The following is a 12066-nucleotide window of genomic DNA, read 5'->3' on the forward strand; positions in this document are numbered from 1 at the left end:
TTTGCTTAGCTTCTGATATTTGTATCCTAATAATCTATGTATTTCTATGTACATCATCTGCTAATAGATAAAGATGATAGAATATTGATCCCTAAATAATGTCTGGTACTTAATGGAGTTTGGGATAGAAGTTATAAACTGAAAAGTTGGAAGCAATCTTTGGAATCAGTCCAAGCTCCTTATTTTCATAAAGAAGGAAACTGAGGGCCAGAGGGATTAAGAGGTTTATCAGAGATTCCCACAGATGAAGAAAATCAAAACCAGAATTGAAAGGCCCATCTGATTTCTTTCTACCACATTATCCCAAGTGAACCAGAGGTCCATTGGGGAATGACTGATTTCAGCTTCTCCAGCACCTACTCTAGCTGTGCCTCTTGAGAATATGCTAGGGGAGTCAGGTCGCTCCCTATATCTGCTAAAAAGGCTAGGGAAATTCTTGGAGAATATAACTGTGTACAAAAATTTAATAGGAAATGTAAAAATCCAACTGTTGGCACATTTCAGTAGACTGGCTCATTTACATTCCAAAGTTCTTCCAAAGATGACTTCAGATTTTCTCAGTGTAAGAGAGTATAGATTTCTCATTACATTAAGGATCAAATGAACCATGAGAATTTAAAATTGTGTACTGTAATTGTGAAACCAATGAACATAATGCTAATTTGGGAGTGGAAAGGCATGGAAATTTTGTTGAAAAGAAAGGACTACTCTCTTCAAACTCAGACATTTATCAAGAGCTTCTTGGGTGCACAGCATGATAAGCTTTCTTTGAAAAAAGAAAATTCAACAAAATCCCTATCCTTAAAGTACTTATGATGTAGTAGAATAATATAATAGATTTGGAAGTCCTCAGTTAGCGAGAGGTATCTTGGAGTAGTAGATAGAGACCTAACCTTTGAATCAGGAACTTTATTTTGTAATTAGTTGGAAGCCACTGAAGAGTTTTAAGCAGGGGGCCTAATTTTAAGTAGATATATGAATTTTTTTTCTTGGCATTTTCCCCCCTAGAAAAAAGTGATTAAGAAACATATGATTTCTCTCATTTACTTCCAATTAAAATAATAGAGCATCAAGAAGTAGTTCCTTAAGGGCAGAAACAATTTCTCAACTAGCACAATTCAATGAATTTATTAAATTTGATAAATTTCGCTTTTTAGTCATTCTTTTCAAATGAAAATATGCCTTTTCTTCTTTCTACCTACTTCCTCCTACCCTAACTGAGAAATCAAGAAAAACATAACCTTTATTCAAAACATAGATTGTCAAGCAAAACAAAATTTTTCACTGGCCATGTCCAAAAAATATGTTTCAATCTGTGCTTTAAATACATCATCTCTATATCAAGAAGTACATAGGATATTTCATTATGGTGCCTTTGAGATTGTACTTGGTCATTGCATTGATAAGTGTTCTTAATTTTTTTAAATTGTCTTTAAAATATTGTTATTATTTTACAAATTTTCCTTCTGGTCCTATTCACTTAATTCAACAATGGCTCACAAGGTTTTCCCAGGTTTCTCTGAAACTATCCTTGTCTTATTTTTCACATCACTATAGTATATCATCACATTCATTTATGATAATAACCTTCTCAAGTATTTCTAAATTGATAGGCATCCTCTCATTCTTCAATTTCTTGTCACAACAAAAAAGGCTGACATAAATATTTATGTCCCAATGAATTATTTTCTTCTTTCTTTGATTCTTTGGAGGGTATAGACTCAGTAGGGGTATCTTTGGACAAGAGAGAATGTACATCTTAATAGTTTTGAGGGCATAGTTCCAAATTGCTTTCCAAAATGTCTGGATCAATTTACAACTCTTCCAACAGCAATTGAATGTGCCTGTTTTGCAGCAGTCCCTTCAAAATTTGTCTTATTCCTTTTTTGTTGTCTGTAATTTTTATGGGTGTGACTCAATCACTGATAATATTAACACATTTCTCTAATTATTAGTAATTTCAAATATTTTAATATAGCTGTTGATAAATTGGATTTCTTCCTCTTAAAAATGCTATTCATAGATCTTATTCATTCTTTGATTATCAGTTGAGGAATAGTTCTTAGTCTTATGAATGTAACGGTTTCATATATATTTTAGAAATGGGACTTTTACCAGAGACTTGCTGCAAGATTCCCACCCCAATTTCTTGTTTTTTACTCTAATTTTGGTTTTGTTCATTTTGTTTGTATAATAAGTTAAATATACATATATATATATATACATATGTATGTATGTGCATAACATACACATATATTTTACCCTCTTTGTGAACCTTTCTATATTTTGTTTGGTCATGAACTTCCCTTATCCACAAATAGAACAGGTAGTTTCTTCCATTCTCCTCTAATTTGAGCAATTAGGCTGTCATCCTTTGTCTAAATCACATTCTTACTGGGAGTTTGTTTTAGTATATGGTGTGAGATGTTGGTCTATATCTAGTTTTTGCCAGATTATTCAGCTTTTTCTCAATTTTTTTTTTTTTTTTTTTATCAAATAGTGAGTTCCTGCCCCAGTAGTTGGGATTTTTGAGTTTATCAAATACTATGCTATTGTGCTACTATGCTTCTTTATATTAGGGTTTCTAATCAGTTACATTGATCAACTCTGTTTCTTTATCAGAAGCAAATTATTTTGATAGTTATAGTTTTGTAGTGCTGTTTGATATCTGACACGGTCTAGCTTGTTTTTAAGTCAATTTTCATTTTATTACTTTTTCTTTTTACCAATTTTCTTTTTCTTCCCTCCAGATAAATTTTGTTATTTTGTTTAAAGCTCTTAATGCAATTCTTTGGTATGATATGATATTGAAAAGTAAATTAATTTAGAAAGGATTGCCATTTTTATTATGTTGGCTTGGCTAAACAATGAGCAATGAATAATTCTCTAGTTATTTATGTCTGTCTTTATTTATACAAAGAGTACTTTGTAGGTTTAATCATATAGTTCCTGTATGTCTTGACAGGTAGACTCCCAAGTATTTAATATGTTCTATGGTTATTTTAAAGGGAATTTTTCTGTGTTCCTGCTAGATTTAGCTGATAGTATACATAAATGCTTATAATTTATGTGAGCTTCTTTTTATATTGAAACTTCAGTGTTTTTTCAATTAGTTTTTCTGTTGATTTTCTAATTTTCTCTAAGCAAACCACAATATTATCAACAAAGAAGAAAATTTTATTTTTTCTTTTTCTCTCAATTCCTTTGTGTTGTTTCTATGGCTAGTATTTAGACAACTATATTGAATAGTAATGGTGATAATTATCATCTTACTTTACTGCCTTATCAGAAAAGCCTCTAGTTTATTGGCATTATAGATAATGCTGGTCTTTGATTTTAGAAAGATGCTACTTATCATATTGAAGAGAATGGCATTAATTCCAAGGTTTTATATTTATCTTTAATAAGAATGTTTGTTGTACATTGTCAATTTTTTTTTCTACATCTCTTTATGCATGGCAAGATAGGTGGTACAGTAGATGGAATACTGGGTCTGGAGTCAGGAATATCTGAGTTTAAATATGGATTAAGACAATAACTATGTGATTGGACAAGTCAATCTTTCTGTTTGCCTCAGTTCCCTCAGCTATAAAATGGGGATGGTAGCACCTACCTCCCAGCGTTGTTTTGAGGATTAAATGAAATAATTATAGTAAAGCACTTAGCACAGTATCTGGCACGTAATAAACATTATATCAATATTAGTTATTATTTTTACTAACATAATATTTTTGTTGTTTTGTTGTTCTTGCTATCAGTATGCCTAATTATGGATGTAATTTTCCTCATTTAGAAACAGCTTTGCATTCCCAGTATTATTTAGTTTGGTCAAAGTGGATAATCTTTCTAATATGTTACTGTATTATCCTAGCTAATATTTTATTTAAATTTTTTCCCCATCAATATTCCTTAGGAATAGTGGTCTATAGTTTTCCTTTCTATTTTGATTCTCCCTGGTTTAGGGATAAAGAAAAGATTTGTATTACAAAATTGTATGGTAGAACCCCTTCTTTTCATATTTGAAAATAATTTATATAATAATAAAGTTGATCTTCAAAGGTTTGATAGAATCTATAAATCTTTATGGTCCTAGGGTTTTTTCTTTGGACATTCACTTATGGCTTTCTCAACTTTTTTTTCTTCTGAGAATGGTTTATTTAAGTTTTCTATTACTTACTATGTTAATATAGACATTTTATATTTCAAAATATTCATCAATTCATCTAAAGTATCAATTTGCATAATTAAGCAAAATAGTTTCTGATAATTTTTTCTTTCTTCTTTGATTGTGAATTTATGTTTTCCTTTCTCATATTGGTAATTTTATTATCTTCTCCTTTTTACAAAGTTAGCTAATGTTTTATTTTATGTATTTTAGAAATCAGATCCTAATTTTATTTGTTAATTAATTTTTAAAAATTTTCTTTCAATTTTTAAATTTCTCCTTTGACTTTTAGGATTTCTATTTTGGTATTTAAGTAAAAGGTTTTATTAGTTAGTTTTCCAGGTTATTTATTTGTTTACTTACTTACCAAATTCACTGGTTTTCTCTTTTTCTCTTTTATTGATATAAAGTCTTTAGAGAGATAAATTTTTCCTTAAGAACTATTTTGACTGCAACCCCCAAAATGTGGTATGTTATCTATTATTGTTATTACTTCTAATAAAATAATCATTTCTATGATTTGTTCTTTGACTCACCCATTCATTAGGATTGTTATTTAGCCTGCAATTATTTTTTTATTTGTTTCTTTGGTGGCTCTTTATTGCATGTAATTTTATTACATTGTTATCTATGAGTAATATGTGTAATGTTTGTGCTTTTCTAAAGTTGTTTATAAGGTTTTTATGGCCTAAAGATAATACATATAATTTATAAATATGTATTCACCTCTCTATTACCATTCAGTAACCTTCAGAGGTCTATCATATTTAATATTCCAATTCTTCATTTCTTTTTACTTATTTTTGGTTAGATTTATCTACAGGAAGGGGTAAATTAAGGCCACCTATTAATTATTATGCTTTTAATACCTATTTCTCTCTAATTTAACTTTTCCTTGAATCATTTATATGCTATGGCATTTGGTGCATACATCTTTAGCATTAATATTAATTCATTGTTCAGGATGCCTTTTTAGCAAAATGTAATTTCCCAGTTTATCTCTTCTAATTAATCTATTTTTTTTGGTTGTCTAAGCTTATAGTTTCAATCTCTGACTTTTTAAAACTTCAATTAAGGCACAATAGACATTTACTCTAGCCCATTATTTTAATGCTGTATCTTTCTATTTAAAATGTATTTTTTGCAAACACCTTATTTTTGAATCCTGTTTTCTAATTTATTCAACTATCCCTTCCATTTTATGATTAAAATGATCACATTTATATTCTAGGGCTATCCATTTTTGCAAGTTATTCTTGTATATAAACCTATATTATTTACCTTTTGGAATAATTAAGTTCAGAGTGACAGAACTTAAATTCCCGCTTTGGTCTGGGATTCTTGACCTGATTACTCTATTATAGGTTGCTAGAACTGAGATCCTGCTCTGCTCCTAGGGTTAGAGCCACATTTCTGCATTTGCTCCTCTCTTAGTTTGCATCCTAAGGTTTGTAGTTATCCCTTTCCTTGGAATCTACAACACAGAACTAGGCAGTGAATGACAGAGCTGTCAGAATCTAGTTCTAAGCTGTAATTGGGGCCTCTTGCACTAATAGACAGCATCTTCTTGCATGGAAATGTTTGGGGTCCCCAATATCTACAGCCTTCCTAGTGTCTCCCACACCCTGGCCAGATTTGGAAATATGACTCATGCTTTTTTCTTGGATTTCCTGATCAGGACTCAGCCTGGTGCATCTTCTTGATCTTTGTGGAGAAATTATATTGGGGTATTTAGTTACACTTTTTTTGTTTTACTCTAATATCATGACTCTGTAGTGTTTCATTGTTTCAGCCGTCTGACCCTTTCTGACCCCATTTGGAATTTTCCTGGCAAAAATACCTCAGTTGTTTGTCATTTCCTTCTATAGTTCATTTTCCAGATGAGGAAATTGAGATAAATATTATTAAATGACTTGCCCAGGGTGACTCAGCTCCTAAGTGTCTGAGGCCAGATTGAGGCCAGGAGATGAGTTTTCCTGACTCTATCGACTGCCACTTAGTTGTTCCATCTACCTCAATTTTAAAAATTTTGAGCAGGTAAATAAATGGATTGTTTCTGACAGAAAGAGATGTTATGTTTAACTAGAAGGTCTTGAACCATTGATAGTTGTTTTTTATTTTTTTGATTATAGTCAAGTAGCTTTATTCTTTAAAAAGTAGAGAATCTGATGTGGTTCATAGGTCTCATTTGGTTGTCTACATTGAGATACTGCACTTATTTTTATCTTAATTATTTCCTCTCTCCCAACTCCCTACCACTTTTTGAGAGGAGGCAATGTCACCAGGTACTATGATGAGGGAGTATTTGGATTTTAACACAAGAATATAACAAAATGAGAGAATTTTATACTCTTGTGTAACTTTGTAACTGCACAGAAATCAGATATCTATAGGATTGTTCCATGAAGGGATTCAAAAAACATTTTTTCAGTGTCTAGATTGTTAATTATTGATTAAGTAATGATCTAGAAAGCGTAAGAGTTGATGACTCATGATAACATTCCAGTTATTAGCAGTCACTATAAGAGTATTTTCTTTGGATAAAAAAAAATACTGCTTTGGGTCACTTCCACTTGGGTCTTGTCTTGATACTTAACTCTGTTTTAAAATATTTCATGTGTCAATGTTTTGTCACCTCACCTAAACTTTAAGGCCCTTGAGAATGTGCACTGCCATAATTTATAGGCTTCTCACAGTGCTTAGAATATCATAAGCATTCACTAATTAAATAGATATATTTTAAAGATTTACATCACAAAAAGAGCCATCTACAACCAGAGAGAGAATTGTGGGAACTGAGTGTGGGTCACAATATAGCATTCTTATTCTTTTTGTTGCTGTTTGCTTGCATTTTTTTTCCTTACTCATTTTCTTTCCTTTTTGATCTGATTTTTCTTGTGCGGCAAGACAATTGTATAAATATGTTACATATATTGGATTTAACATATATTTTAACGTGTATTTAATAAAAGATTAACATCACAATCATTTTAGATGCACCCCATTGTCTCTCCTCTCTCCTTCCTAGTTCCACCTTTATCTTCGCCATGAGACCTTCCTGGAAACAAAGAAAATAAACAGTCAAATAAAACAATACAACACAGTGACCATGTCTTAACATGTATCCAGTATTCCATTTCTATAATTTCCCATCCCTCTAGGGAAAAGAGGGAGATATATATCTTTCTTTCTTCTTTGGTACTATGATTGTTTGTTATAATTTTAGTCACTATCTAACTTTATTTCATTGAACTGGAGTTATGTGTACTGTTTTCCTGGATTTGGGTAGTTCTATCAATTCAAATTTATTCATGTTCCTCTGAATTCCTCATATTCATTTCTTATGGTGAAATAGAATTACTTCTAGCTATCACAATTTTTTTTCAACCAATAGATATTTACATTGTTTCCAGTTACTTTTTTTTACCTCAAAGTTGTTTCTATGAATATTTTGTTTGAGATATTTCTTTTATTTTTTACTTCCTTGGACCAAGCAATGGGATTTTTGGATCTCAAAGTGTGAATAGGTTCTGATTACAGACGCAAAATTTGTGACTATTCTCTCATTGTGTCTTAAGAATCCATGTTTAGATTTTTTTAATTACAAGAGGTGAGGATCAGTTTTTCATTCTGTAGGCATTTCTTAACTGTACCCCACAATTCTGAATATAAGAAATTATTTAAATAAATTATTGTTAATTTAATTTTGTTGTTGTTAATTTAATGTTTAATTAATAAAAATTATGTTAATAAATTGTTAACTGAATGTTTGTTTGTATTCATTATATAAATGAATCCCAGACTGAATCCTAGAAGAATCTCTACAATCTGAAAGGAACTTAGAGATGGAAATAGAAAGATCCACCTCAAATATTCATACTTTTCATTTTTGTTTCATTATATATACATATATATGTAATCACATGTGTGCTTATATATATATATACATATATAGTTGTAATCAATATGTCATCATATGAGAATTTTTTTCTTCCTATTGGTGATGCTGGCAGTACAAATACACTGATCTGGGAACTTTTTAAAAGAAAATTTTATCTCTGAAAATTAGGTGAGTTGAAAATTTCATCTTTGAAAACATATAAAGCTCTGGAAAATTATTCAAATTTCAAAAAAAAGTTGTTCCATTTACAAATATTTATTCCTTTAAATCATAGTTTCCAACCATTTTTGTGTCATGTTTTTAAATCTATAAAATAAAATACATGTGATAAAAAAGGAATCCAGTTACATATATAAAGATAGATATAATAATGATAAAACAACTTTATGGGGTCCACGTTAGGAACCATTTGAAAACTTTTCTACTGGTTCTTTAAGTGGGGGACTCAGTTCACTAAAGAATTTTATAGCTCTTGAATAAGCGTTTGATATAAATGCTGAAAGAGGGTAGCATCATAGAAAGAGTTAAAGCTAAAAGTTTTGGTATCAGTGCTGACTGGAGGTCAAAAATGAAGATGCAACATCTTTTAAATATAAACCAATAGGAAGAGACAATATGATTTACAAAATATGACTGACACATCATTTTTTTGTGTCTTAACTTGAACTAGACTGCCAAGTTACTTTTGAAAACTTCATCTCCCCAGCTGTCATATTTGCCTTTTCATTTCAGTTTTCATTTTCAAGGCATGAACAGACTTGTCCCCTATATGTCAAAATGAACATGTGCATATAACAATGGAATTGTTCAAATATTTTGAGTAAATCCAACTAAAATGTCATGACTTTTAGCTTTTTGACAATTGATATAAAATGTGCTACCGTGTCTTATTTTGGGAAATAACATAGTATGGGGAGTAGTGTATATCTTACAGCCAAAGTTTAGCCATCTTACCTCCTTTTGACTCATGATATTTTGATTTATTGAATGTTTTTGAAATTATTTGAATTCACTTGGATGAGTTTGGAAGTCCAGTATATTTTATATGCTGATATTCTGAAGAGAAAATTGGGAGTATCTTATCCTTAATTCAGAATTTGTAAGGATAGGACTTCTGAACTGATCAATGTGGCAGACACATTGACAAAATTGTGTGAGAAGTTGAGAGAATCTGAGAGCTGTAAGGCAAGGATACCAGGATTTGCTTAATCTCGGGCTTCCACTTTCTGCCTGATCCCAGCAACAACAGGATTATGAGGGGTGGGGAGGGAGAGCATTGGATGTGAAGTCAGAGGACCTTGATTTGAGTCCTCACCCCTCTCACTTGCTACCTCTGTGTCCTTAGGCGAGACACTTAACCTGGAGGAGGGCTCTTCTATAAAGGAGTTGGATTAGATACCTCTGAGGTATATTTTCACTTTTAAATCAGCAATCCTGTGACCTTCAGTCTTCCACCTCTCTCTTTTCCACCTTCTTTGGGGCTCCCCAGTGTGACTATACCAGAAAGGTCTTCTCCCTTTCTCAGGACTGAAAATCCACCTTTGCATTTCTCTTCCTTTACGTGTTCTGTTTGCTTTTTCTTCATTTTCTTGTCTTATTTTCTTGACTCAATTGATACATGTTTTATCAAGTTTTAAATCTTTCCATTTGAGTAGATAGAGAAGGTCCAAAAACAGTGATAAAATTTTTTGGTATAGATAGAATTTTGAAAGAGCTAAAGAAGGGTCCTCGGTATGTTGGGTGTACCTACTATAGAGGATTTTGGCAGGACATAAACAAGAGTAGCCCAATATAGAAAGGTTTTGTGAGATAATCATCTGCAACACTGAAAGGAACACCCTCATCAAGATGTCAAATCCACCAAATTTTCTGTCAGTCAGTGAACATTTCTTATCTAGATTTACTTTATTCATTCTAGCCTTCTATTCTAACAGTAAGCATTCATCTCTCCTATGGATTCTAATCTTGTCTAATTCTTGGCTAATGGGGCACTAATGGCATGGAGATCAGTACTTTTTTGATTACAGATTTACAGAAGTAAGAATATTATTAGAGATCATCTGATAAAGCACACTTACTTTATAATATGATGTGAAGTAATTCTCCCAGCATCATGGAGAAGAAGAACTAGAATTCAAACTCAGGTTTTCTTACCTCATATTCATCACTGTTCTCCTTATTCTAAATCTCTATCTTTTGTTGACAGGAGTTGTGAAATTGTCAAAAAATGATCAGCGCTGTGCTTTTTTTCTTGAGATCGTAGTAGGTCAGAATATAAAATGTCATGCATTTTAAAGAAATCAGTCCTTGAGAAAGAGGAAAAAATTCCTAAAATGTTAAGATTTCTATTTTCCATCTGCTTTGTAAAAACTTCTTTTTTTCCTACCTCATAGCAAATCTTAACAGTTTTCATTTCACTTGAAATTCACTTGTTTATAGGGGGGGATGAGCCAAGACTACAATTAAAATAATGGAAAATTCAACATCTCTGACTGCACTTCTGCATTTAATTACTTGAGTAATTTTTGTCTGTAGGAAATATCAGTTGGCAAATTAGAGAAGGGACATGAACTGGATTAAGAAGAGGGGGAAGTAGGATTTTAACATGCATCTGCATGGATTACCTATAGTGTTTATCCAACTGAATGCACATCTAGGCCTTGCAATGCAAATGGATAGTGAATGTGATCCAGAATTGAACAGAAAAAGGAGAATGAGATGGATTGCTTTGGGGATTATGAAAAACTTTTTTTTTTTTTTTTTTTACTGACTCCTAAAATCTCATGAAAACTAAGACCTATCTTCTCGATACAGTTTATCAGTGTTGATATATGGCAACAAGACTTAGCATGCTACTTTCTCTGAAAAACTCAAAATGAGTGCTACATAGGGCAAGAGGTCTTCACAATTGTGTTTTGTGTGTGTGTGTGTGTGTGTGTGTGTGTGGCCCACTTTGTCAGTTTTATGGAATCTGTTGCCCTTTTCTCAGAATCAAGTTTAAAAGTGTAAAAAAAAATGATGAAAAAAATCCATTTCATTTGAGAATTGCTGCTGTCATGTAATATTATATTATTATTGATATACTTTATAATTTAGTTCTCTATAATATCTCTCAAATGCTTTCCCTTTTCTCTCTAATCAAATAACTATTATAATTCAAGCTCTTATTACCTTTTCCTGGACTATTGCATTAGCCTGTTCTCTCTGACACTATTCTTTTCCTGCATGCTTTTGTCAAAGCACTTTTTCTTCAGGGCAGATCTGATTATATGACTCACCTACTCAAGTCAATTCCAGAGGCTTCATCTTGACCCTATGATCAAATATAAACTTTTCTGTTTAGTTCTTAAAGCCCTTCACAATCAGGTCCCAACTTATCTTTCCAAATTTCATTGAATCAGGAGATCATTGTACATAGCAACAAGAAGATTATACAATGATCAGTTCTGATGAATGTGACTCCTTCCAACAATGAGATGATTCAGACCAGTTCCAATGGTCTTGTGATAGAGCCATCTACACCCAGAGATAGGACTGTGGGGACTAAGTGTGGTTCACAACAGAGTGTTTTCACTCTTTTTGTTGTTGTTCCTATGCATTTTGTTTTCTTTCTCATTTTTTTTCTTTTTTGATCTGACTTTTCTTGTGCAGCAAGATTAATGCATAAATATGTACGCATATATTGGATTTAATACATATTTTAAACATATTTCACATATATTGGATTTCCTGCCATCTAGGGGAAAAGGGTGAGGGTATAATGCTGGAGAAACGGAGGCAAGACAGAGATTAGAGGGTTTTAATATTTTATTAGTGGAGAGGTTTGACTAGTTGGCAGGATGGGACTCTTGTCTCAAAGCACTCAGCCTCTAGCAATTAATTCCAGAGACTTTTATAGAGCTCCAACTATTAGGGAAACAAAGTCAATGGGGGAGAAACATCTAGTAAATCCTAATTTCAGAAAGGACTATAAATTCTGATAAATTGGGAGTGAAGAAGG

General features: G+C 31.9%; 1 long non-coding RNA gene across 1 annotated transcript in view; it reads right to left on the bottom strand.

The window, feature by feature from the left end:
* Window positions 1–6895: 6895 nt before the first annotated feature.
* LOC141547813 (uncharacterized) overlaps window positions 6896–12066 on the bottom strand; it is a 51665-nt gene continuing 46494 nt past the window's right edge. Inside the window, exon 3 of the long non-coding RNA XR_012483634.1 lies at window positions 6896–7223. This is a non-coding gene — a long non-coding RNA (uncharacterized LOC141547813). The remainder of the gene's footprint in view (window positions 7224–12066) is intronic.

Source organism: Sminthopsis crassicaudata, chromosome 6 (assembly GCF_048593235.1).
Source record: "Sminthopsis crassicaudata isolate SCR6 chromosome 6, ASM4859323v1, whole genome shotgun sequence".
NCBI classification, from domain to species: Eukaryota; Metazoa; Chordata; class Mammalia; order Dasyuromorphia; family Dasyuridae; genus Sminthopsis; species Sminthopsis crassicaudata.